Source organism: Hyla sarda, chromosome 2 (genome assembly GCF_029499605.1).
Source record: "Hyla sarda isolate aHylSar1 chromosome 2, aHylSar1.hap1, whole genome shotgun sequence".
In the NCBI taxonomy this organism is placed as follows: Eukaryota; Metazoa; Chordata; class Amphibia; order Anura; family Hylidae; genus Hyla; species Hyla sarda.
In genome coordinates this window covers 57,270,677-57,294,447 of record NC_079190.1, presented here as the reverse complement: position 1 = coordinate 57,294,447, position 23,771 = coordinate 57,270,677, and the positions used below count along the sequence as shown (strand labels likewise).

Here is a 23,771-nt window from a genome sequence, read left to right as displayed (position 1 = left end):
GACCCGGAGCGAGCACGCTCCGGGGGCTGATTCTAACGGGGTGCGGCGTGGAAGATCACGGGGGTCCCCAGCAGCAGGACTCGCGATCAGGCATCTTATTCCCTATCCTTTGGATAGGGGATAAGATGTCTTAGTGCCGGAATACCCCTTTAAAGGGGTTGTGCGCTGCCCTAATTTTCAGAGCTCCGCTCACAGCATCCGGAAGTCCATTACTCCGAACGCTGTGTGCGGGCTTCCGTGTTCGCGGCCGCCGGGCGTGACGTCACGCCCCGGCCCCTCGCAACGTCTCGCCCGCCCCCTCGTGACGTCTCGCCTTCCCCCTTGTGACGTCTCGCCCGCCCCCTCTACCAAAGTCTATGGGAAGGGGGCGTGACAGCGGTCACGCCCCCTTGCCCCCTTCCCATAGATTTTCGTTGAGGGGGCGGGCGAGACGTCACGAGGGGGCGGGCGAGACGTCACGAGGGGGCGGGCGAGACGTCACAAGGGGGAAGGCGAGACGTCATGAGGGGGCGGGCGAGACGTCGCGAGGGGCTGGGCGTGACGTACACAGCGTTCGGAGTAATGAACTTCCGGACGCTGTGAGCGGAGCTCCGAAAGTCAGGGCAGCGCACAACCCCTTTAAGTGCATTTTCTTCACTTACAGCTGGTCTTTAGTGCGCTACGTTATTATCGTGTATGAATGTCAATACACAATTATAATTTACATTTCAGGTCTCTTGATTTCTTTAAACTGAGTGATGTTTTCATACTATTATATATATATATATATATATATATATGTATATATTTGTGTACCAACATATGTTATCATTTTATTTGTTTTATATTGTTTTCTCATTGGTCATACTGTTGTAATGGCCTTGTTTGAAAATTTCAATAAAAACCATTTGAACCTAAGAGCTACTAAATTTTTTTTACGTGTTATAATTTAACTTTTTTTTTTTCATTATTAATATTTTTTTTTCCTTTTCCTTTTTGTTTCCAGGGCCTATTGACCTTTGATCTTGTGCTGTGCAGCTCGTATTGTATTAAGCTTATTTAGGAAACACTGTACATGTTGAGAAATTGTACTGTATGGGCTGCAATAACTCTGGGGGGGGGGGGGGGGATTTGTAATTGGTTTTAAAGTATTTTTTTGTGGTGTCAATTCCTCTCTGTATTGTGGTTTTGCGGCAAATGAATGCGACTTTTTACGTCGATGACTTTTCTGAAATAGTTTAGGTGTTCCCAAAATCAGGTTGATATTCAATGCAAATAAATGTATCACATGCGTCTTTTGTGAAAGGTTGCTTGGTTTTTAAGCAAAGCTAATTTTTACCCTCACTAAGCTTACCCCAAAAACTGCACTTTTAGGCTATGTCAAAATTTCAGTGCGGACATTCTGCAGACTACGGGCACTGGCATGTGGTGCCGAAATTCCGCCATGTGCATAATACAGCAGAATCCCATTGAACTCAAAGGGACTCTGCCGCTGCGGAATCTCCGTGCAGAATTCCAATGCGAAATTCCACACAGAAATTCTGACATGTGAACATAACCTAAGAAGGTTTGTAAGGATAATGTTTAAATCTCAATGTAAATTTAGTTTTTCTGAAGAAATATTTTACATATTTCTACCTAAAATGTTTTTTTAAGGAAAGTTTTCTTACCAAGACCTGCCTGTATGTAACTACATTCATATGGCGGTTTACCATTTATTTATTTTTTTAAATGGTGGCCAAAACAGGTGGAAAGCATAACTAAACCGCCCTTCCACTTATAAAATGACTTTAGATCTGGTGGCTGAGGAGCTTTTGTGAGGTGAGTTTTCATTTGCGCCAAATGTATCAAGGGGCATGTGACTTTTCATCAATTTGGTACAAATACACCAATAACACAATCAAAAAATAATATAGAACCGGAACCTACACAAACAAAGCTAATTACCCCCTATGTCCATGAGTACATTACTGTATGGGGTTACAGGTCTGTGTCTACCTCTTTCTTTATGTGCTAGTAATAGGTACAGAACCAGAGACCCCATTTAAATGGAATCTTATACATACCTTTGTTAGTGTTTATAGGTTTGCTACAAGCTAAAAAATTAAGATTTTCCTACCATCCAAGTGTCAAGAAGGTGAGGACCAATTGCCTCCTGTGTCTCCCCCTTTCCTGGTTGATTGACATACAGGGCTTGAGCTTCATCTAGATTAGACCCAAAAGCCCAAGGGGCACAGGGACGACCGGCAACTGGCATCTACTGCCTAGATCACTGTTTCCCAACCAGTGTGCCTCCAGTTGTATCAAAACTACAACTCCCAGCATGCCCGGACAGCCTTTTGCAGTTTTTTTTTTTTACGGCTATAATTATACTTTTTAGGTTTATTTTACGAACTTTTGTAGGTAAACAGGTGAGAATGAGGGACATTCCCATCTACAACCACAACATTCACCTAAACTGTGCTGAATTCAAATTATCAGGTATCAGAACAGTCTGGAGCAGTGTTTTACCAAACAGGGTGCCTCCAGCTGTTGTCAAACTACAACTCCCAGCATGCCCTGAAAGCAAAAAGCTGTCCAGGTATGTTAGAAGTTGTAGTTTTGCAACAGCTGGAAGCACCCAGGTTGTAAAACACTGGTCAAGAGAGCGTCTTAGACCATCACCTCATCCATACAGTAATATGAGACTAAGGCTGGGTTCACACAGTGTTCTTGCTGTACATCCCAGGTATATGCCAGAGAAAAGGGATGCTGACATATACTATGGTGCTCAACAGTGAGCCCATCGACTTTAATGGCCAAAACATATCCATCTTATGACTACATTAAAGGGGTACTCCGCTCCTAGACATCTTATCCCCTATTCAAAGGATAGGGGATAAGATGTCTGATCGGGGAGTCCCGCCGCTGATGATGCATTTAATGCATGGAGCGGGAGCGAACTTCGCTTCATGCCGTATGAGTGGCGATGCGGAGCGGAGCGGAGGCTTGTGATGTCACGGCCATGCCCCGCTCGTGATGTCATGGCCACGCCCCCTCAATGTAAGTCTATGGGAGGGGGCGCGGTGGTTGTAAATTGTTATGAGTTTTTTTTTTATTTTGTCTTTGTAACAATGCACCTTGTCCATATTGCCCATTAACCCCTTAACGACGCAGGACGTATATTTACGTCCTGCGCCGGCTCCCGCGATATGAAGCGGGATCGCGCCGCGATCCCGCATCATATCGCGTGGGTCCCAGCGCTAATCAACGACCGGGACCCGCGGCTAATACCACACAGCGCCGATCGCGGCGATGTGCGGTATTAACCCTTTAGAAGCGGCGGTCAAAGCTGACCGCCGCTTCTAAAGTGAAACTGAAAGTATCCCGGCTGCTCAGTCGGGCTGTTCGGGACCGCCACGGTGAAATCGCGGCGTCCCGAACAGCTGATCGGACACCGGGAGGGCCCTTACCTGCCTCCTCGGTGTCCGATCGACGAATGACTGCTCCGTGCCTGAGATCCAGGCAGGAGCAGTCAAGCGCCGATAATGCTGATCACAGGCGTGTTAATACACGCCTGTGATCAGGATGAGAGATCAGTGTGTGCAGTGTTATAGGTCCCTATGGGACCTATAACACTGCAAAAAAAAAGTTAAAAAAAAAGTGTTAATAAAGGTCATTTAACCCCTTCCCTAATAAAAGTTTGAATCACCCCCCTTTTCTCATAAAAAAATAAAACAGTGTAAAAAAAAATAAAAATAAACATATGTGGTATCGCCGCGTGCGTAAATGTCCGAACTATAAAAATATATAATTAATTAAGCCGTACGGTCAATGGCGTACGCGCAAAAAAATTCCAAAGTCCAAAAAAGCGTATTTTGGTAACTTTTTATAACATTAAAAAATGAATAAAAAGTGATCAAAAAGTCAGACCAAAACAAAAATCATACCAATAAAAACTTCAGATCACGGCGCAAAAAAGTGAGTCCTCATACCGCCCCGTACGTGGAAAAATAAAAAAGTTATAGGGGTCAGAAGATGACATTTTTAAACGTATAAATTTTCCTGCATGTAGTTATGATTTTTTCCAGAAGTGCGACAAAATCAAACCTATATAAGTAGGGTATCATTTTAACCGTATGGACCTACAGAATAATGATAAGGTGTAATTTTTACCGAAATATGCACTGCGTAGAAACGGAAGCCCCCAAAAGTTACAAAATGGCGTTTTTTTTCGATTTTGTCGCACAATGATTTTTTTTTCCGTTTCGCTGTGCATTTTGGGGTAAAATGACTAATGTCACTGCAAAGTAGAATTGGCAACGCAAAAAATAAGCCATAATATGGATTTTTAGGTGGAAAATTGAAAGGGTTATGATTTTTAAAAGGTAAGGAGGAAAAAACGAAAGTGCAAAAATGGAAAAACCCTGAGTCCTTAAGGGGTTAATATTCAATAGCAGATGTGGCTATGTTTTCAAATAGAGATGCCAACCTAGAGAAGTATGTGTGGTGGGGATGGATGATTGTTCTTTAGATATATGCCAAAGAGACCCAGGTGGCCTTTATTATGAATATGGAGCTTTCCCCATCAAGAACAGTGAAAATGTTTCTGAAGAGAATTCTGTATTCCACATGGTGTCACTCTGGTTGTACAGGGGCAGTTAGTAATTTGTAAATGTGATATACACCCAGATTATCGTATGGGAGTTGTTACCCCGTACCCTTGCTGCCCTGTCAGGCAGCCTACTGCAGTGTCCCCTGGGCCTCCTTTGCACTTGTTCCCCCATGTACATATGTTTTACCCATTTGTTGTTTTATAAAATGTGTAAAGAGGTGTTATAACTTTAAGAAGGTTGTCATGTGACTTGTCATGTGATTGTTACCCAGGAGGTATCAGTGACCAGATGACCCAAGGGTGGCCTATGGGCTCCCTGCTTGTCTCCCCTATATAAGCCCTGGGAGGAGCTAGCTCTCTCTCTCTCTTTCTCTGAGCTCTCTTGTTTCCTTCTGAGGTCCAGTGCAGTCGAGTCTAGATGTGTATCCAGAGTCATAGGAGGCCTCAAGTCTAGTCTGCAGCCACAAGCAGCTACAATCAAGCCACAGTCTCAGTATTCCAAGGAAAGATTAAGCTTCAGTGAGGATGCCGGCTCCACGATGCGCAGGATAAACTCAGCAGGAGACCAGGTAAAAGGAGGAAGGTTTGTTCCCAAGATGCAACGCGTTTACCTTCAAGTATGCAGCTTCATCAGGCACCTGATGAAGCTGCATGCTTGCAGTGAAACGTGTTGCATCTTGGGAATAAACCTTCCTCCTTTAACCTGGTCTCCTGCTGAGTTCATCCTTTGCCTCGTGGAATCAGCATTCTCACTGAAGCCTAATCTTTCCTTGGAATCATATCAGCCGGCAGTCGCTACCCCTGGCACGGCACGACCACACAAGCGGCTGAGGAGATGCGAGGCACAGGAGGGATAAGGCAGCTCGTAGTCAGGATAGCAGAAGGTCAAGGCAGGCGGCACAGTTGCGTAGTCAGGACGTAGCAGGAGGTCAGTAGGCAGGTGGCAAAGGAGCAAGGTCAAGTCAAGCAAAGGATCAGATACACGGTAAGGCAACTCTCAGGAATGCTTTCTCTCAGGCATAAGGCAACAAAGATCCAGCAGGGAAGTGAGGAGGGTGGAGGAATTTATCAATGAGCCACAGGTGAATAACACTAATGAGCGCACTGGCCCCTTAACCCCTTAAGGACTCAGGGTTTTTCCATTTTTGCACTTTTGTTTTTTCCTCCTTACCTTTTAAAAATCATAACCCTTTCAATTTTCCACCTAAAAATCCATATTATGGCTTATTTTTTGCGTCACCAATTCTACTTTGCAGTGACATCAGTCATTTTACCCAAAAATTCACGACGAAACGGGAAAAAAAATCATTGTGCGACAAAATCGTAGAAAAAACGCCATTTTGTAACTTTTGGGGGCTTCCGTTTCTACCCAGTGCATATTTCAGTAAAAATAACACCTTATCATTATTCTGTAGGTCCATACGGTTAAAATGATACCCTACTTATATAGGTTTGATTTTTTCGTACTTCTGGAAAAAATCATAACTACATGCAGGAAAATTTATACGTTTAAAAATGTCATCTTCTGACCCCTATAACTTTTTTATTTTTCCATGTACAGGGCGGTTTGAGGGCTCATTTTTTGTGCCGTGATCTGAAGTTTTTATCGGTATGATTTTTGTTCTGATCGGACTTTTTGATCACTTTTTATTCATTTTTTAATGGTATAAAAAGTGACCAAAGTACACTTTTTTGGACTTTGGAATTTTTCTACGTGTACGCCATTGACCTTGCGGTTTAATTAATGATATATTTTTATAGTTCGGACATTTACGCACACGGCGATACCACATATGTTTATTTATTTATTTTTTTACACTGTTTTATTTTTTTTATGGGAAAAGGGGGGTGATTCAAACTTTTATTAGGGAAGGGGTTAAATTACCTTTATTAACCCTTTTTTTTTAACTTTTTTTTGCAGTGTTATAGGTCCCATAGGGACCTATAACACTGCACACACTGATCTATGCTGATCACTGGTGTGTATTAACACGCCTGTGATCAGTGTTATCGGCGCTTGACTGCTCCTGCCTGGATCTCAGGCACGGAGCAGTCATTCGTCGATTGGACACCGAGGAGGCAGGTAAGGGCCCTCCCAGTGTCCTGCAAGCTGTTCGGGACGCCGCGATTTCACCACGGCGGTCCCGAACAGCCCGAATGACTAGCCGGGATACTTTCACTTTCGCTTTAGAAGCGGCGGTCAGCTTTGACCGCCGCTTCTAAAGGGTTAATACCACACATCGCCGCGATCGGCGATGTGTGGTATTAGCCGCGGGTCCCGAACGTTGATGAGCGCCGGGACCGACGCGATGTGATGCGGGGTCGCAGCGTGACCCCGCTTCATATCGCGGAAGCTGGCGCAGGACGTAACTATACGTCCTGCATCGTTAAAGGGTTAAATCTTAAAGCTCCGGCGCGCACGGGCCCTAGGGGAAAGGTACACGTGCACTGGAGCAGAGAGGCAGAGGCTGGGGCAGGAGAAGCACCAGGTGAGTGACGGACTGGGGCTCGCACGCGGGCGCATCCTGCGATGCAAATCCCAGCCCCGCCAGCAGCAGCAGGTAACGGGACCATGCACTCACGGCCAGCACGTGCGGCCGGAGCGCAAAACGTAACAGTACCCCTCCCCTTTTGTCTAAACCCTCCTTTTATGAGTCAGAAAACTCCTGAGAAGGTCACGGTCCAGGATGTTCTCCTCAGGCTCCCAAGATTTCTCCTCAGGACCGTAACCCTCCCAGTCAACCTCTCACAGTTTACCTCTCACAGTTTTTGTACTGAGAATCTCTTTTAACCTTGAAGATGTCAGAAGAGCTGGAGACAGGTGTGGGGACAAGATTCTTCTGAGAAAATTGGTTTATGACAAGAGGCATGAGGAGAGACGTGGAAGGAATTGGGAAGGAGACTGGGAGAGGAAGAGGAGGACGGAGATGGAGTATGTAGACAACAAAGAAAGGACATTACCTCGTGGACTCGAAATCTTTATGATTATATGAGAATTCAGCCCAGGGAAGAAGGTCGACCCAATCATCTTGGCGAGCTGCAACAAAATGCCAAAGATAAGTCTCTAGGATTTGATCAACCCTCTCCACCTGAACGTTGGACTGAGGGTGGTAGGCCGAGGAGAAGTCCAGATTGATGTCCAGACGTCACAAAGGGCTCGCCAGAACTTAGAGATAAACTGCACACCTTGATCCGAAACGATATGCTGAGGAAGACCATGTAAACGAAAGACATGCAACAAGAAGTACTTCGCCAGCTGTGGGAGAAAGGAAGGAAGACCTTGTAGAGGAATGAAATGAGCCATCTTGGAAAACCGTTCTACAACAACCCAGATGACTATGTGTTATTATGAGATGGTGACAAATTGGTGATGAAATCCATTACGATATTAGACCAGGGAGTCTCTGGAATGGGTAAAGGCTGTAAGAGTCCTGCAGGTCTCTGTCAAGGAGTTTTGTCACAGGCACAAGTTTCACAGGAGCGAACAAAATCAGAAACATCACGTTCAAGATGGGGCCACCAGTAGTGCCGGGAGATAAGAAGAAGAGTCTTGTGTATTCCAGGATGTCCTGCTGTCAAGGAAGAATGAGCCCATTTCAGTACCTTGCGTCTCAATCTGGCGGGCAAGGATTTTCCGGGAGGAACTTGGTGAATCTCGGCAGGAGCTGCAGGAATCAAACGGTCAGGAGGAATAATATGCCTAGGCATGGACCTGGAGAGAGCATAAACCCTGATTTTCTTGTCTGCTGGACAGAAGTGAATGAAGAAGTTGAATCTAGAAAAGAACAGTGACCACCTTGCCTGGTGGGGGCAGGGCCAGATTTAGATTGCCTGGAAGATGGAGCACTTCATTATGATGGGCCCCCCCCCCCCCCGATAATCCCCCTTCCCTTCCACTGAGACCTGTTGTGGGCCTGTCAAGTAAGGAACAGACTGAGACCAAAAATAGGCCTGGGTATATTAGACTATGTCCCCTTTTTTTTTTTTTTTTTGTGGGTGTCACAGGAGTCAGGCCCCCGCTAAAATAAAATGGGCTGCATGATCTAAAATCACTTCAGTTCAAGTCACTCTTTTCAGCTGTTGCAAAGCTACAACACCCATTATGTCAGGAGAGCTTCAGGCGTTATAGGAGTTGTAGTTTTGTAACAGCTGGAGCCTCAAATTGGGGTACAGTGTCATCCATTATTAGTGCAAAACAAGAAGTGACGAAAGATCTAATGGGACAGTCAGGAGAATACACAAACATAAAATGACTCACAGGAGACGTCTTCTCTATTGTCTTTCCTTTTCTTCTTCATCTGGTCCAGACGCCAGGTCTTCTTCCAGCTCCATCTTACTCTGTAAAGTTCGACGCCCGGACATCATTGGTTCCTCACTTTGCCAGCCGCTCCTCATCCTCTGTATAAAGACAACACTCATTATAACCCTTCAAGAGACTGTGCTTCCTAAATATAATACTGCCAAACCCTGTGTACTCGGTATATTATACTGCCAAACCCTGTGTACTCTGTATATTATACTGCCAAACCCTGTGTACTCTGTATATTATACTGCCAAACATCATGCTCTCTAAAAATAATACTACCACACACTGTGTCTTCCGTAGTGTGTACAGAGCAGCAGCCCATTGAAAACAAGCAAAATTCTGCTGGCAGAAGTTCGTAGTGTGGACGAGCCCTAATTCCCCCAGACCCCTCTGCCCCCCCAGACCCCTAATTCTCCTCCAGACTCCTGCTCCCAGAGACCCCTAAGGCTGCTACTGCTTTTTCCTGTGTTATGGTCATTTTTTGGCATTTTTTTTCTTGTGCTTTTGCCTTCTCTGGAAACTAAGCCTTAGTCCTCCCCTGGTCCTTAAAGGGGTACTCCACCCCTAGACATCGTATCCTCTCTCCAAAGGATAGGGGATAAGATGTCTAAGTGTGGAGTACCCCTTTAAGCCCCCCCCCTTCAACACTGGTCCTTCTCCACTATTCCACTTTTCTGCACCCCCTACCCCCCTCAGTCCCCTTCACACTCATCTGCCCCCTTTACCAAGCCCCCACTTACCTTACCTCACCCCCCCCCCCCCCCCCAAACAACCTCACTTCAGCCCCCCATGCCCTCCTGGTTCTTCTCCACTACACTTTTCTTCACCAACCCCACCCCCAGTTCCCACACATTAGGTTGTAGTTCCCCCACAGTAGGTTGCAGTTCCCCCACAGTAGGTTGCAGTTCCCCCGCGTACCCTCATTTTCACAGGAAAATTTGAGGGGAAAAAAATAAATGTATAATAAATGACTATAGCTCTGAACTATATGCCTCATCATCCCCCCAACTTTGATTCCCCTTGATCCTCAGTTTGCCCCCCCTCCTTCCTCCCCCTTTTATCAGCCCCTGTGCCATATTTAACCCCCCCCCGCCTCCTTTCCCGTGTTTTCCCCTGCTCATCATTCTCCCCCCCTGCTCATCATTCTCCCCCTGCTCATCATTCCCCCCTGCTCATCATTCCACCCCCTGCTCATCATTCCACCCCCTGCTCATCATTACCCCCCTGCTCATCATTACCTCCCCTGTTCATCATTCTCCCCCCTGCTCATCATTCCACCCCCTGCTCATCATTCCACCCCCTGCTCATCATTACCCCCTGCTCATCATTACCCCCCCTGCTCATCATTCTCCCCCACTGCTCATCATTCTCCCCCACTGCTCAACATTCTCCCCCACTGCTCAACATTCTCCCCCCTGCTCATCATTCCCCCCTGCTCATCATTCTCCCCCACTGCTCATCATTACCCCCCTGCTCATCATTACCCCCCTGCTCATTATTACCCCCTGCTAATCATTCCCCCCCTGCTCATCATTACCCCCCCCTGCTTATCATTCTCCCCCCTGCTCATCATTACCCCACTGCTCATCATTACCCCCCCTGCTCATCATTAACCCCCCTGCTCATCATTACCCCCCCTGCTCATCATTACCCCCTGCTCATCAATACCTCCCTGCTCATCATCCCCCCCCGTTCATCATTCCCCCCATGCTCATCATTACCCCCCCCCCCCTCTGCCTCATCATCCTCCCCACTCATAATCCTCCCCTGCTCATTGCTCCCCCCTCCTCCTGCTTTTTTCTATTTTTCATATTTCCTTACCTGGCCGCGCTCGGCAGGCTCAGGTGATGCGTCGGGTCTTGTGGGCTGTGACGTCTCTTGCGGCTCCTCTGAACGACGTCAGGGACGTCACTCGTCATTTCCTGCAGCGCTGGGGTGTAATGAAGAAAACTGTGCCCTGCAGGAAATGATGAGTGATGTCCCTGACGTCGTGCAGAGGAGCCGCAGGAGACATCACTCGTCACAGCCCACAAGACCCGACGCATCACCTGAGTCTGCCGAGCGCGGCCAGGTAAGGAAATGTGAAATATAGAAAAAGCAGGAGGAGTCCGGCCCACAGGAGCCACCGCTGGTCACTGTTTTAAAGTGGCCGCGGCCAAACTATCGGGGGGCCCCGATCCGCAACTGAGCAGCCCGCAGGGATGTCCTGAATGTGACGGGGCCCCCTGCGGGCATGGGGCCTGGAGCAGGTGCTCCATGAGCATCAATGATGATCCGGCCCTGGGCGGGGGTTCAAACGCTGAGCAGACTGAAGGTATAGAAGATTATGGTTGGAGCAGATGCTGACCGGATGAGAAGAACCTTCCAATAAATGTCGCCATTCCTCCAAAGCTAGCTTGATAGAGAGGAGTTCACGATCTCCAATGGAGTAATTCCTCTCAGCAGGAGAGAAGGTCTTGGAGAAGAACCCACAAGTAACAGTCTTGCCCTTGGCGTTTTTCTGAGTAAGAACGGCACCCGCTCCAATTGATGAGGCATCAACCTCCAAAGCAAAGGGCCTCTCCAGATCAGGTCTTGTAAGCACGGGAGCCGAGGCAAACACAGACTTTAAATGGGAGAAGGCCTCTTCAGCCTCTTAAGGCCAAGACTTAGGCTTAGATACCTTCTTAGTGGGAGCCACAATTTGAGCAACCAAGGATGAAAAATGTGGGATAAATTGACGATAATAGTTTGCAAATCCCAGAAAGCATTGAATAGCACGTAGGCCCGAAGGATGAGGCCAATCCAATACTGTAGACAATTTATTTGGATCCAGCTGCAGGCCCTGGTGAGAGACAATGTAGCCAAGAAATGGAACACTAGATTTCTCAAACAGGCATTTATCCAGTTTGGCGTAGAGATGATTCTTCCGCAGATGCTGAAGAACCAGACGAACATGAGTACGATGCTCCTCTAAGTTGGAAGAGAAGATCAGGATGTCATCTAGGTATACGACAACACAGGCGTAGAGAAGATCACGGAAGATATCATTGACAAACTCTTGAAAAACAGCTGGAGCATTGCAGAGACCAAATGGCATTACGAAATACTCAAAATGTCCGTCACAAGTATTGAAGGCCGTTTTCCATTCATCTTCATTGCGGATACGAATGAGGTTATACGCACCACGTAAGTCCAATTTGGATAAGACCATGGCACCACGTAGAAAAAAGTTCTGAAATAAGAGATAGAGGGTAACGGTTCTTGACCGTAATTTTGTTAAGTCCCCTGTAGTCAATGCACGGACGGAGTGAGCCATCCTTGTTTCCAACAAAGAAGAAACCAGCTCCAGCAGGAGAAGAGGACTTATGGATAAATCCCTTTTTGAGATTCTCCTGGATTTACTCAACCATAGCTTTGGTCTCAGGAACCGATAGAGGGGAAAAATTCTTCCATGAGGAGGAGTGGTACCAGGCAGAAGATCTATTGGGCAGTTGTAAGGACGTTGTGGAGGCAGAGACTCAGAGAACGTTAGAGAAATCTTGGTAAGGTGGTGGCCGATCAGGTAAAGGAGGAGGACGAGAAACAATTTTAGACTGAACTGATTGGAGGCAAAGATTTTGACATTATTGTCCCCAGCGAATTATTTCTCCAGTTCACCAATCCAGGTGCGGAGAATGGCGATGCAGCCAACGAAGACCAAGAAGAATCTCTGAAGTACAGTGTGGCAGAACATAGAATTCAATCTTTTCTTTATGCAATATACCCACGTGCATGACAAGAGATTCAGTACGGAAGTGAACCATACAGTCTAGATTTTGTCCATTAACAGAGGAGATCAACAAAGGCTTGGCAAGCCGAGTAAGGGGAAGGTGATACTTGTGGACCAAAGAAGTATCAATAAAGTCACCTGCAGATCCAGAACCCAAAAATGCAGTAGTGCTAAAGGAAGACTTGGCAGAAGCGAAGACTTGTACAGAAATGGTCAAGCAAAGAGAAGTGGTATTCACACCTAGGGACACCTCTCCCACGTGCCCTAGGTGCGAGCGTTTTCCCGGATACTGTGGCCAAACAGAACAGTCTTTGAGGAAGTGCTCCGGGCTAGCACAATACAAACACAAATTCTTACTGCGTCGTGATTTATTTATTTTTTTGTTGTTTTCTTATTTAAAGTTTTATTTTAGAATAAACAAAGAATATAGGAAAGAAAAGCAAAAGGGGGAAAGGGGGAAACATAAATGCAAAACAGACACATCACACACACAATGAGATGTAATACCTTATTCATAATGCTAAGGTGTTATAAAATATAACCATGCCATAGACAAGACAAGCAATGGAAAATGGTTGCACCATATTTATTATGTGTTTTAGTAAACTTTTTGTCCCTTGCTGCAATAGAGGTATGGCTTAGCAATAAAGTGGGTGTGGCCACTTGGAAAGAAGGCATTGCTTAAAGGGGTTATCCACCATAAGGTGATTTTAGTACGTACCTGCCAGACAGTAATGGACATGCTTAGGGAGGATCTGCACTTGTCTTGGGGGCTAAATGGTTATGTCATAAGATTACCATAACACTGTGGCTAGCTTTTTATGAACTGGTATTTCCTGTTTTAGTTTCCTTCTTTGTCTTCAAATCCCATAATTCCATTTTCCTCCCTCCAACACATCAGCCATCCCACCAATTGAAACATAAATGAGCTGCATCCATTCAAACGACCTTGGTTTTTCAATCAGCGTGCCTACAGCTGTTGGAAAAATACAATTAGTAGCAGAACGATCTCTCTCCCACCAAGCGATCCCTCTACCCATTGAAGCAGACAGGCTCCCTGTCATCAGCTGACTAGTGAGTCAGGTCTCGACCACATTGCAACCTGGGAAAAATCTGAGACAACAGTCATTTTGTATGCTGTTAAAAATAAATATTGGGGTGAAAATGACATAAGAATTGTGAGACCACCATCACACACAGGTACAGACACTATATTATGAACTAGAAGTGCTCAAAAATAAGTGGAATCAGCCTTCTAAGTGTGGACAGGAATTAAATGTTCTGAATACAGGGTTTAAAAAATGTTACAAAAAAATTAAAAACTAAATTCAAAAAACCTTTTTAAAAAATTCTCAAAAAAATTTCAAACATTTTTTGAAGAAAAAATAAGGGTGTAGCTGTTCTCTGTCAATCAACATATATTTTATCAGAAATTATTGAATAGATTTATAAAATAAGCATATATGACTAGAATCTGAGCAGGGCAGTTTATGGCAGTCTGTTAGTACTACGGCACAAGCAATTTGAGATAGCAATAAATCCAGTTGGAAAGAAAATCGTTATGACAAACTAGTCATTTGTAATAGTTATGCCCCACAGGTTGGCACGGGCTGCTCCCGGCCTAAAGTTGTCTTTTACCTGTGGTCCCAAAGTAGAGATCACTGCTGTATACTTTCTTGGGGATGGAGGGCGTATGCATACGCCCTCGCATCTCGTCACTTAAGGACGGAGGGCGTATCATACGCACTCCACATTTCCGATCACCGCCGCTCGCCGGGCGGTGATCGGACCGGGATGACTGCTGATATCTATCAGCAGGCATCCCGTGGCAATGCCTAGGGGGGTTCTGAGACCCCCCATGTCAGCCACCGTGGCAAATCGTTGGTCAATTCAGACCAGCGATTTGCCCGCGATCCGGGCTAATCGGGTCACTGGTGACCCGATGTCCCGGAAAATAAGCATGATCGGAGCTGTCAGAGACAGCTCCGACCATCCTAAAGGATGGGAGCGAGGTGGGAGTGCTGCCACCCCCTCCTATCCCCTGCCATTGGTCGGTCAGGCTGACCACCAATGGCAGGAGGGGGGCGGGGGGGTTAGAGTTAATTTCCCCCCGCTCTGCCCACCGATCGGAAGTCGGTGCAGAGCGGGGGGAATACGGGCGGCGAGGGGGGGAGCATGGTACGGCTTACCCGGACCGGTGGAGGAATCCTGGACCTGCAGCAGCAGCGGCGGCGGCGGCGACGGCATCGACGGCAGTGCGGCGGAGAAGGCTGCAGTGAATATCGCGGTAAATGATCTTCTCTGTGGCCTTCTAAAAGCTGCAAAACTACAACTCACAGCATGCCCACACAGCCAAAGGCTGCCTGGGCATGCTGGGAGTTGAAGTTTTGCAACATCTGGAGGGTCACAGTTTGGAGACCACTGTATAGTGGTCTCTAAATTGTGATCCTCCAGATGTTGCAAAACTCCAACTTTCAGCATGCACTGACTGTCTGGGAATGCTGGGAGTTGTAGTTTTGCAACATCTGAAGTGGCACAGTTTGGAGACCACTATAAGGTGGTCTCCAAACTGTAGCCCTCCAGATGTTGCAAAACTACAACTCCCAGCATGGCCAGACAGCCAGGGATGCTGGACGTGTAGTTCTGCAATATCTGGCCCTTCATATGTTGCAGAACTACAACTCCCAGCATGCCTGGGCAGTCTGGGCATGCTTGGAGTTGTAGTTTTGCAACATCTGGAGGGCCACAGTTTGGAGACCACTACTTAGCAGTCTCCAAACTGTTCTTCCCCAGTTGTTGCATAACTACAACTCCAAGCATGCCCAGACTGTCCAGGCATGCTGGGAGTTGTAGTTCTGCAACATATGAAGGGCCAGATATTGCAGAACTACTCGCCCAGCATCCCTGACTGTCTGGTCATGCTGGGAATTGTAGTTTTGCAACAGCTGTAGGCACACTGGTTGGGAAATACTGAGCTAGAGTCTGTTTCCTAACTCAGTGTTTCCAACCCATGTGCCTCCAGCTGTTGCAAAACTACAACTCCCAGAATGCACTGACAGACCGTACATGCTGGGAGTTGTAGTTTTGCAACAGCTGGAGGCACATTGGTTGGAATCACTGAGCTAGAGTCTGTTTTCTAACTCAGTGGTTCCCCACCAGTGTGCCTACAGCTGTTGTAAAACTACAACTCCCAGCATGTACGGTCTGTCAGTGCATTTTGGGAATTGTCATTTTGCCACAGCTGAAGGTTTGGGGTGCCCCCCCCCCCATGTGAATGTACAGGGTACATTCACACGGGCGGGAGTTTACAGTGGGTTTCCTTCTACAAGTTTGAGCTGCGGCAAATTTTCCGCCGCAGCTCAAACTCCCAGCGGAAAACTTACTGTGAACCCCCGCCTGTGTGAATGTACCCTAAAAACATTACACTACACTAACAAATAATAAAAAGTAAAACACTACATATACACCCCCTTACACGTCCCCCCCCCCCCAATAAAAATGAAAAACGTCTCATACGGCAGTGTTTCCTAAACAGAGCGTCCAGCTGTTGCAAAACCACAACTCCCAGTATTGCCGGACAGCCATAGACTGTCTTGGCAGGCTGGGAGTCTTGCAACAGCTGGAGGCACCCTGTTTGGGAATCACTGCTGTAGGGTTTTACTGTAGGTAACCGGGTCCGCCCCTATTGCAAATTCCTTATTCAGGCCTCAAATGCGCATGGCGTTCTCTCACTTCAGAGCCCTGTCGTATTTCAAGGCAACAGTTTAGGGCCACATATGGGTTATTTCCGTACTCGGGAGAAATTGCACTGCAAATTTTGGGGGGCATATTCTCCCATTACCCTTTGTAAAAATGGTAAATTTTGGGGGGAAACTGCACTCTAGTGAAACATTTTTTTTTTCATTTACACATCCGACTTTAACAAAAGTCTTCAAACACCTGTGGGGTGTTAAGGCTCACTGGACCCCTTGTTACGTGCCTTGAGGGGTGTAGTTTCCAAAATAGTATGCCATGTGTATTTTTATTTTTTTTGCTGTTCTGGCACCATAGGGGCTTCCTAAATGTGACATGCCCCCGAAAACCATTTCAGAAAAATTCACTCTCCAAAATCCGACTGTCGCTCCTTCCCTTCTGTGCCCTCTACAGCGCCCGCCGAACACTTTACATACACATATGAGGTATTTCCATACTCGAGAGAAATTGGGTTACAAATTTTGGGGGGCTTTTTCTCCTATTACCCCTTGTAAAAATTCAAAAACTGGGTCTACAAGAACATGCAAGTAAAAAATGAAGATTTTGAATTTTCTCCTTTACTTTGCTGCTATTCCTGTGAAACACCTAAAGGGTTAACAAACTTTCTGAATGTCATTTTGAATACTTTGAGGGGTGCAGTTTTTATAATGGGGTAATTTATGGAGTATTTCTAATAAGAAAGCCCTTCAAATCCACTTCAAAACTGAACTGGTCCCTTACAAATTCTGATTTTGAAAATTTTGTGAAAAATTGGAAAATTGCTGCTGAACTTTGAGGCCATCTGATGTCTTCCAAAAGTAAAAACATGTCAACTTTATGATGCAAACATAAAGTAGACATATTGTATTTGTGAATCAATATATCATTTATGTGGAATGTCTGTTTTCCTTATAAGCAGAGAGCTTCAAAGTTAGAAAAATTCCAAATTTTCCATTTTTTCATGAAATTTTGGAATTTTTCACCAAGAAATGATGCAAGTATCGACAAAAATTTACCACTAACATGAAGTAAAATATGTCACGAAAAAACAATCTCAGAATCAGAATGAAAAGTAAAAGCATCCCAGAGTTATTAATGCTTAAAGTGACAGTGGTTAGAATTTCAAAAAATTCTCCCGTCCCTAGGGTTATAATGGGCTCCGTCCCCAAGGAGAAACAGGTGAGGCGAAGAACGTAGATGTAAGAAGATAACTGTGAGAAGCGCTGTTTGTGTGGTACAGCATGCAGGTGCCGGCTACCTTGGCTGCTCTTTAGCACGGTCCGGCTCAGGATGGTGGTAGTTGAGTAGCACAAGTAGCGTTGGCAAACCTGATCAGAGAGCTATCCTTGTGCAGAAGTTAGGCGCATAAACACACCTAGGACCACTAGGTGGTCCTAGGTTGCAGGGACTGCAGTGCTTGCGAGGAGCTCATCATAAGAATTTGCAGAAGGAGTAGGGGGCAATAGTATTGCCAGGGGATCGCCAGACGCATTTTGAGGGCGTCCCCCTTTATCAATGGCTGCATGTGACTGAATGGGGTATGGCAGGCTTTTATAGTGTGCCATTTTTATAGGTAACCATTTGTCAGTGGAACACTTGTCCTGGATCCTATTTCACAGGATCAGGGGTTGTGCATTGGAAGTTAAATAAAGATATCAAATACAATACAAAAATAAAAAATAAATAAATAAATAAAAAGCAAAACAAAAATATGCATACGTACATATGGTACCTTCCATTGGTAGCTAAAATACATTAGAAAAATAATGACATTAAAATAGAAAATAAAGTTTAAAAAAGAATATACCAGCTAAAACCTAATTTTCACAATAGGGACTAATGGTAATGTTGCCAGTAAAAGAGCAATACTTATGGATATGGTTGTCAGAATAGTGTATGATGAATGTATATCATACATGAATAACCTGGATAAGTGATACTAATCTTGATGTGTTAATGTTCATATAGTAAAGTGGACGTCAGAATAGAAAAATAAGTGGAATATAGATTACTGAAAATAAATGAATATAATATGGTAGATGAGGATGGACATGGGAAAAATGAGCATAGAAATTAAATAATGAAAATAAAAATTATGAAAATAAAAATAAAATAGAAATAAATTAAAAATAGAAATAAAAATAGAATATATTAAGATAAAAATAAATATAAAAATAAAAAATATATGTATAAATATATAAATAAAAATAAAATAGAAATCAAGTTGCGGTAAGAAAAATGGACATCTGCTGATAAGTGAAACTTGGTAGAAGGAAAGTCCTGTGTGCTAGGGTCTGGACACCGTCCAAGTGCTGGGTAAACAGCCTGGCATTGGACAGGGAACAGATCAGAGCCCAACAGAAGTACTAAAGGAATTGTAACGCCTGCGCTCCGGCCAGAAATGCCAGCTGTGAGCGCTCTTTGCTCATGTCCCTGCTGCCAGCGGAGCTGTGATTCGCGTTGCGAGACGCATGTGAATCCTAGCCCGTCACTCACCTCTCTCATCTTGCGCCTCTCCGTGTCCTCACAGCCCCGGCGCTCGTGCCCCCGCCTCCTAGGGCGCGCCGGAGCTCTCACTCTTAAAGGGCCAGTGCTCATTTAATCAAATGTCTGCACCTGCACCCTGTCCTTAAATATCAGCTCTTCCCTTGGTTCCCTGCTGGATCTTTGGTTGCCTTGTGCCATAATGAAAATCCTGTGTCCCTGTTACTGTGTACCTGTTCCTTGCTACCTTACCTACCCTGTTCCTGTGTTACCTGCCCTGACCTACTGCCATCTTGCCACGTCCTGCCAGTCTCCTTCTGTGCCATGCCACCTCCCAGCTACCTGTGTGGACAAGTCGTGCCAGGGGTAGCAACCTGGGTGTCACCTGCCGCAGCAAGACCATCCCGCTTTGCGGCGGGATCTAGTGAAAACCAGCGGCACCTTAGACTTTGCTCCCCAGCACGGCTCACGTAATCATCCACACAGGCCCAGAGGATCCACCACCTGCCGTGACCCATTACAGGAATTCAAATAACTCCAACTCTGAATTCAGATCTTTGGGATCTTATGATTAAAATTCATAGATCTTGCGTGATTCGGATCTTTAAATTTTTGCCAATAAATTGCCTCCCCTCCAGTCTTTCCTGATTATCTGTATACCATAAAATTTTAGTCGTGATGGATCCTGATTGTGATGTCTGAGAAAGTGAGCGGAAAGTGGATGTTTTTCATTGAGTTTTTAATATTGTATATGTGCTCTGGTGTTTTTAATGATCTTTTGGTCCTCCCTACATATTGTTTGTTGCATGTGCACTGCAGGATATAGATAACCCGTTTCGTGTTGCTTGTAATGGTTTCTTTTATAACCTACACTGTTTGATGTGGATTGAATTTCTGTGGTAGTTTTGGAAAAATGTGTTCGTTTGCAATTAGGACAGGTTCCATATCGGTGGAAACCTTTGATGGATAACCATGTATTGTTTCTTTCTGTGTGTGAATTTTGTATGGTTGGAGCAGCACTGAGACCTAAATTCAAGGCTTTAGTGTATATGATTTTTGGGACAGGTGGTATGATGATGTAATCATCTTGATGTAAAAGGTTCCAATTGTTGCGGACGATTGTTCAACTTTCTTATGTGTGTTATTATAGGGTAATATGAGACGAATCTTGTTATCAGTGTGATCTTTGATTTTTGCCAACCTGTGGGGCATTAATATTATAGATGAGTAGTTTGTCATAACAATTTCCTTTCCAACTGGATTTATTGCTATCTCAAATTGCTTGTGCCATAGTACTAACGGACTGCCATAAACTGTTCCAAATCAGTACTTGGCACTATCTAAGATACTATTTTTTAAACCCCGTTTTCAGAACAATTTAATTCCTGTCCACACTTAGAAGGCTGATTCCACTTATTCTTGAGCACTTCTATTTCCTTGGCATCTTTGGGTAGGGTGTAACTCAGTACCTCGGTGTAACAGTGTTCATTCTCATTGTGTGCCACCCAATTCCTTTTCATTTTTATATTATTTACTACACTAACTTTACAGCCCCTGTAGCCCTTTAACCCCTTTAACGGCGAATTTTGTATGCAAAAATTATAGCAAGCCAGCCAATAGCAAGACATGGTTATCAAATAGTCTGAGCCATTGTGATAAAGTTAGTGGATTCTTAGACTACCTAGTCTAGATTTACACTGACAATGTATTAGACAGTTTTAGTAAATCTATCCATTGTATTTATACTGACCAAGTAAGATAAAAAAAAACAGTTAAATACCCCCCTACCTTCTCTCCTTGACATGCCCAATGGCTGAACACATTTCTATTCCACCAATATATACATGTATTCATAGACATACACACTTCCCCACTTTCAGTCTACTCTCAGTGGTTAGCACTGTTGCCTTGCAGCGCTGGGGTCCTAGGTTAAAATCCCACCAAGGACAACATCTGCAATGAGTTTGTATGTTCTTCACATGACCGTCTCCAGGGGGGAGCATAGGAGGACGTCTTGTGATGATCGGAGATTACATGCAGGGTGGTATAGAGAGGTCAGGTCAGAGATGTACGGAGGGGACAGGTTGTGGATGGCCTTATATGTCATGCTGAACAGTTTAAATTGAATTAATTGGGCAACAGGTAGCCAGTGAAGAGATTGGCACTGGGGAGAGGTAGAGGAGAAGTGAGGTGGATTATTCGAGCATCAGAGTTGAGGATGGATTGGAGGGGCGCAAGTGTTTTCAATGGAAGGCCACAGAGGAGGATATTGCAGTAGTCCAGTGGAACATGATGAGGGCAGTTTACTAATGCTTTCTCCTGCCTTTTTCTGTTACCTATCACAGATGAAGCTACCTAGCATGGGTGTATACTAAAACAAAACTTCTATGTCACTTGCTGCACTTTGAACAGAACGAGGGTAATGTGATAAGGTTCCACCCCTTTGTCTTTTCAAAGCCAGAGACATTATGGGTAATGTAGGCTACATTAGGAAAATAAATATGAGTGGGATAAAAAATTAAGGAAGAATAGGGGAGGGGGCTGCGGGTACTAGCTGGAAAGCAGCAAGAAGGCACGAAAGGATAGAATGGTCAAAAGTGGCTAACTAAAAGGAAAACAAATGATCTTTGAAATATCCCAAATGAAAGATACACCAGCATAAAATTTAAGCAGCAAAACTTACATAAGCAAAAGTTTGCAACTAGTTTTCTGGATATAGTTTTAATAAATCATAGATCTCAGCTTTTCACCCTCTATCATACAGAATGTGGCATTGGCAGCATAAATCACATTTGATGTTTGCGTCACATTCCACTTAATTTGTTCCTCTTCCCCAGCAGGTCTGTGGAAAGAGAGAGTTGGCATGACAAGGCGGGTCAAGCTACAGAAATAGCAACTCTTATTTACCCATCAGTACTGGCAAGCCGGTGAGTGCCAAGACACATTTCCCCTGCAGCCTTCACTTTTCCTTTGCTGGAAAATTTCTGATGGTCTTACTATTTAAATTTTGTCTAATAAAAGTTCAACCATAAAGGAAAATGCTGATCTGCAAGAAATTGTATATACACGCCACACGGTGAAGCGTAACATTCCAAGATACAGATGTGTATGATATATGAATCTGCAGTATAGTTCATCTTTGTTCTTTTTTCATTATATCATTCCCAAAATGTTGGGCAAAATTATTTTTTAATTATTATTATTTTTTTCTTAATACACACATTTTTTGGGAGTAACTAGTTCAAAGATAGTAGCCAAAGTTATAAAGTGAGTACAGTCCTCATAATGTGACAATTACGTGAAAAAAAAAGTGTGCATGCTTCAGGTGGAACAAGCAATTCAGTCACTTTACATAAATACTTGATGGATAGATGGTTCCTCAGCTCACTTTTTGACCAGACACCTGACGCACGGTACTGTGTGAACCAACACCAAGATACTGGAGAAAAAGCAGAAGTCCAGCACAGGATTACGTGCAAATAAAAGCTGATTCTTTATTCAAGCCACAGTACAGCAGGATACATTGTATCTTGCTGTCCTGTGGCTTGAATAAAGAATCAGCTTTTATTTGCATGTCATCCTGCGCTGGACTTCTGCTTTTTCTACCATAAATTCTTGATGTATGAAGCAATAAAATACATACAAAGCTTACACTTCATATTGACAATAGCTTATAGAGAGGATTGATAGGATGACAAGCCATTCAAAAATATTTAGGCAGGGTTGGTATACTAGAAACATTCAGGAAATAGACATATATATATATTAAATTTTTTACGCAAAGATTTCATCATGCACAAGTATGAAAACATCTTACACAATTGCTACTGCAGATTGTATATCCTTTTCATGTGTAATGTCCCTCATTTATGTATTGCATGTACAGTGATTCTGACTATAATGCCAAACATGTCAAAGGTTGTTTTTTAGGCATCACTGTGGCCAATCCCTGCCCTCCTATTGCTCAATTTTTTTAATATTGTAAATTATAAAGTTTTTTCACTTTTATTATTTGTGTTTTTAAAACCTTTACAGGGATGTGAAATTCCTATCGCCCGACGCCCGGGACATGCAGTTCTGGGTGCCGGACAGGTGAATTTTTCCAGCCCTTAACCTGGCTTCGGGCAAGCAGGGCCGGACCTGACAAGATCTGCGGCGATCTGCAGTATGTATGGAGCGGGCTCCCGACTCATGCCCGCTCCGCACTCTGCAGCTCCTAGCTGTGGAAACTTGCACCCCGTGCAGACCTGCGTGCCTTCGCTCCACACAGCTCTAGCTTCGCAGAGCTGAGGGGAGGAGCACATGCAAGTCTGCACGGGGCGCAAGTTTCCACCTCACACCGCCGCTAATAGCCAGCATGCGGCACTCAGCAGACTGTTGAGACCCAATTAGCTCCGAGCAGGCTATAACTACCCCTCCCCCTTACTACAATAATTAATTAAATAATAACTGACACAACAACAATTCAACTTTTCCGTGGGTGGGGATCGGCCACAGCTTTATTTATAAAATTACTTATATAAATAACAATTTAACTGTAACAAAGACACCGATTGGCTTCTTGCCAACCCGAGAGGTGCTGCCACATTGTCCTGTGTGGAGGTCTACCCCGGGTTGACCCCGCTTTCACCGTCTTCTTACCGCCAAGCTGTGACTTACAATAAACAGAGATACAAAAAGGGAGGGAGGGCAAAACTCCGGGTCCTGGGCAGATTGAGGGGGGAAGGGAGGCACCACAGCTATAAATACCCAGGGGAGGGCCCCTGAAAGCCCGGGAAACTATTAGACCCCTGATTGGTGCACTCCTTCCCCCCCACCCATGGGACATACCACTATAGTTAGCAACAAGTTTTTACAGGCGGGGGAGGGGGCTAAAAAACATTGCCTGTATATTTCTTAACCCCTTAACTGCTCACCAGTCAGGG

At 44.8% G+C, this 23,771-nt stretch overlaps 1 long non-coding RNA gene across 2 annotated transcripts in view; it reads left to right on the top strand.

The window, feature by feature from the left end:
- Window positions 1–23,771, top strand: part of LOC130358522 (uncharacterized) — a 256,402-nt gene that overhangs the window by 109,882 nt on the left and 122,749 nt on the right. For both annotated transcript variants that reach the window (XR_008889551.1, XR_008889550.1), the window contains exon 3: window positions 21,687–21,773. This is a non-coding gene — a long non-coding RNA (uncharacterized LOC130358522). The remainder of the gene's footprint in view (window positions 1–21,686; window positions 21,774–23,771) is intronic.